Genomic DNA, 5,000 nt, shown 5'->3' with positions numbered 1-5,000 from the left:
ATGATGGGAGGAATGAGGACATAAGAGGGTCTCGGACTGGAGCAATTCGAGGTCGCAGGGAGGATGAGGTTGAAAATTCTGAATTCTTCTTATTTGAGGACAGACCTGCCGAACGACAGATCACCGTGATGAATTTACGCTCAACTTTTTCCCCCGAGTTTATCATAAGAAAATTATTTCAAGTGTGATTGGCTCCAGAACCATGAGGAAAGGGTACGGAAAGTTGAAGAGGAAGGAGAAGGAGGGATTTGGAATAAAAGAGGAGGTGGGAAGGATGAGGAGGAAATGGGAAAGAGGAAGAGGAGGTAGGGAAGAGAGAGGTGTTGAGGAGGAGGAGGAGGAGTGAGGAGGAAGGCAGGATGAGGAGATGGGGAAGAAGATGAGTAGGAGATAGGGCGGAGGAAGAGGAAGAGGAGAATGAAGAAGAGGAGAAAGGAGGGGTGAGGAGAATATAGGGAGGAAGATGAATAGGAGATGGGGAGAAGGAAGTGAGAGAAAAGAAGGGACGAGGAGGAATGAGGAGGTGGAGAAGGAGCGAAGAAGAGGAGATAGAGCAAGGAAGAGGAGGACAAGAAGGACGAGAAGGAGGAAGAGGGGGAGTAGAGAGAATAAATGAAGAGGAAGAAAAAGAGAAGGCGGGAAAAAGAATGAGGAAATGAAATTGGAAAGAAGTGAAGAAATAAGAGGAGGAAGTGGAGGAAGAAGAGAAGCGAAGAAAAGGAAAAAGGAAGAGGAGGAAGGTGGGGACATGGTCGTCTATGGGCTACCCATCGCGAGGTAGGGATGCAAGCATTTGATCCAAGGAGAATGAAGGCGGGGACTTCACACAATGAACACTGAAACGGTACTGAAGCATTCCTTGCTTGCCTGAACGTCGCAAAGATGCCTTCTTCCTTTACGTTCAATTGGCCGCAGGAGACTTGGCCCAAAATTGCCTCTAAATGTGGCTTCTTATGTTATTTACCTCATGCTTGTTTCTTGGGAGTATTTACCTAAATTGTAGGAAAAGGCATTTTTCTTTTATAAAAGAATGCACAGAATACTCGGCAGCAAAGATGGTGTCATATTACCTTTATCATTACGGTTGCCATTGTTCTTGATGTTGTTATTGACATAATTATTATTTGTTTACCGACTAATCTATTTTTCATGCCTAAGATATATGATCCTGTTTATAAACCTTATGTACTTTGCTTTGTGGATACCCAAAACGACATCAGCAAAGGGTTTTTGATGGAGTTTAATCCAATTAGGCGCTGCAAGTTCCCGACAAAACATGTAGTACAAACGTATCCCGACTGTAAACTTTATTTTTTTTTTTTTCAAATGCTTGTCGGCCTGGGTGTCATTAAACTCGTTTCACGATCCAACGATTCATGGCATGGCATGTCCATCTGTGTGTGAAACCTCGAAATTGTTCTCTCGACCTTTATGCGCTTTAGTCGTCTCATGCTACTCATCTGATCTCTCTCCCCCTCTCTCTCTAACACACATACATACACACACGAAGACACACACACACACACACACACACACACACACACACACACACACACACACACACACACACACACACACACCTCTCATGGCGCTGTGGTTAGAGCTCTGGCCTGCCACTACGGAGGTCCGGGTTCGACCCTCGCCCGGGGCTGAAATAATATCAGTATCGCAGTGCTGAGGGGTGTTACTCCAACTCTCGTGGGCGGGGAGTTGGGGGTGTGTGTGTGTGCAAGGTCATAGCATTACCCATAGATCGGACCTACGAGCTCTGAGCTCTCTTCCAGGAGGGAAATAGCTATCGATCACGAGTCCAACACGTGATCCAAAGACCAAGTGAATACACACACACACACACACACACACACACACACACACACACACACACACACACACACACACACACACACACACACACACACACACACACACACATATGTACAGTATACGAAAACATGCACACATATTTTCTCCAAACCTAAGCATAATTGTCATAAACGGAGGGGGGGGGGAGGCCAGGACCAATTTCATCAACTCATCAATTATCTTCACTCTTTATCTTCCGTGAATCTAGAGGGTCAATGCTCTCTCAATCCACACAGAGTCACACGTTATCCTTAAGGAGATCCTAAGGGCCACACCGTCTTTCCTTGGGGTTAAAACTCGAAGTGTCACTGTTCACCGGGTACAGTAACGAGGTGTTCCCGATGTCTGTTATGCAACGCCACTGAAGAATCGTCTTTTCCTGTTGCAGATGACGCGGAGAGCAGTCCGGGGCCCGTTTGAAAAGACACCTCCTCTGTTTATCATTACATTGCACAACACACGACGCCTTCATCTGTTGTCTTGAAAGAGGCCATGAAGTTCTTCCAATTAGCATCGAGGTTCCCCATTGGGTACGAGACTGATAACGTTCTCAAAATTGTTCATTCTTTAGCTAACAGCCCCCGGGGGTGCCTTGATGCTCCCTTTAACTCTCAGTCTCTTTCTCTGTTGCTTTCGATTCGTTACCACAATATCTGCAGTCTTCACTTAATTTTCCTTCATATGTGTTCGCGAGCGTGTGTGTATGTGTACATGCACAGTATGTGTATGCATACGTGTGTTTGTGTGTGTGTGTGTGTGTGTGTGTGTGTGTGTGTGTGTGTGTGTGTATTCACCTTGGTCTTTGGATCACGTGTTGGACTCGTGATCGACAGCTATTTCCCTCCCGGAAGAGAGCTCAGAGCTCGTATGACCGATCTATGGGTAATGCTATGACCTTACACACACCCAACTCCCCGCCCACGAGAGTCAGAGTAACGACCCAAAGCGCAGCGATACCGAAATAATTTCGGCCCTGGGCAGGATTCGAACCAGGTACTGCGAGCACCACCGTGCTGGCAGTCCAATGCTCTACCAACCGCGCCACCGAGTCGTGTGTGTGTGTGTGTGTGTGTGTGTGTGTGTGTGTGTGTGCGCGCGCGCGCTTGTGTGTGTATGCGTGCGTGCGTGTGTGTGTGTGTGTGTGTGTGTGTGTGTGTGTTTTTGCACGTATGTGTATTTATTTGTATCTGTATAAATTGAGCGTGGATGCGAGTGTGTACATTAGCATGTGAACGTGGTTGTGTATTGTGTGAATGCATACATGACCATTGAAGTGCTAATGAAAATGGGTTCACTCCATTCTATTATTGTCTCACATGCAATGCAACAACGCCTTAGTGTTCACAGTCCACCATCTACAATGATTTCCTTTTTCATTTATTATTCTTTAATCTAATACGCAATAATTGGCGCGCATTTCTTATTGTTATTTCTTATTCTTATTGTTATTTCTTATTATTTCTTATTGTTTTAGTCCCTTTTTGTGCCTACATTTGGTCGCTTTGCCTTGAAGCTCTTTGGGTATCGTTATAAACACCGACGCAAATAAAGTTTGAGAGTAATTTGATACCAGGAACATGATTCTTCCACATTTCGGATAATTGTCAAAACTTCTTTCATGTCACACCTTAGGAGGAGATAAATATCGATGAATTTCGAAACATCGTAATTAAAAAAGACCTGCTAATAAAATTGGAATGACATTTTCTCACAGATAATAGAATGTAGTACAACGCAATTAGAATATTTAATTAGATAGATACGTAATTAATGTTCTATATTTTTTTGCTTGTGTGCGTGTTTAACTTTGTTTTTTATACATCTAAACTCGATATATATTCGTTTTAGTAAATCAATGAGAAACTGATCGACTGCGGGAACGGGGATAGGTTTGGAAGATCCTATATGGTTGATGTTTACAAAACAGTCCTTCTCTGTCTCGGGTTTCTAGACAATGTCAGATCACTTCACCAGTGAGGCAACAAACATAAGAACATAAGAACATAAGAATAAAGGAGACTGCAAGAGACCATAAGGCCTACACTGATAATTTGTGGATGCCTGACGATTCTGTTCAGCAATGAAGCAGTCTCCTTGACAAGAAGAAACAGAACGACATAAGTGCGGGACACATGACAAAACAGGCCAGAAACCTTGGCAACATAGTCTGCAGACACTGAGAGGGTGTGAGGTGCCAGTGGTTTTGCTAACTTTAAGTTTAGCTCCCCCTCACTCTCCCCCCCCGTCCTCCTCCCCCTCCTCCTCCTCCTCTTCCTCCTCCTCCTCCTCCTCCTCCTCCTCCTCCTCCTCCTCCCCTGCCCCTGACGGAGTTGGGTACAATAAGGTTTGGACAAAGTTAAGTCAAGTTGGACAGCGGTCCGGTCGTGTTGAAATCTGTAGATTGTCAAATTGGTGATTCGAAGTTATCTTGTACACATTGGAAAAGTGAGCCACAAGAAGACAGTTGGAGTTCATAATGTGGTTTCGTGTTCTCACTAAAATGAATGAATAAACGAATAGACAAATAACTAAGTAGACAAACAAAATTATAGAAAAATAGATAAATTAACAGAAAAAATTAAACAATGATTAAATAGATGAATAGCCAATTAACTGTTAATCAGTATGTTTGTAAACATATACAAATACGTAAACGAACAAACATGTAAATAAATACATATATAAATAAATTATTATAATACAACCAAGTAATGAAACTTGAAGGAGTGTAACAGAATGGCACTTTGGCTCTTTCATATAAAAAAAAGAAGAAAAAAAAGAAATAATAATAATGAACAACTAAAACTAAAAAATTGGGTCCTCTGGCTGTTCGGATCATGTTTTCGCTTGGGCCGCATCGCGCGCAGCCCGAATTGTCTCATTCCTTTCCCTTCATCACCTTTCATAACAACTTATTCAAATAAACACCAGGTGGACATTTTCACAAGGACATTAGATCAATTAATCATGTTGGGACTGTCTGATTCTTAACCCAGTAGCAGCCAGAAGGCTTCCTCCACGCTGAATGGAATCGTCAGGGACATTTAAAAAAAAACCATTTGGGTTTACCGGATACCCAAAACCATAGTTTTCCTTTGAGAGAGACCAGAAGGGGCATCTTACATCACGTTAGCACG

The sequence above is a fragment of the Oratosquilla oratoria genome, chromosome 39, assembly GCF_046742065.1.
Source record: "Oratosquilla oratoria isolate Oo_2021 chromosome 39, ASM4674206v1, whole genome shotgun sequence".
Classification (NCBI taxonomy): domain Eukaryota; kingdom Metazoa; phylum Arthropoda; class Malacostraca; order Stomatopoda; family Squillidae; genus Oratosquilla; species Oratosquilla oratoria.
This window is presented reverse-complemented; position numbering follows the sequence as displayed.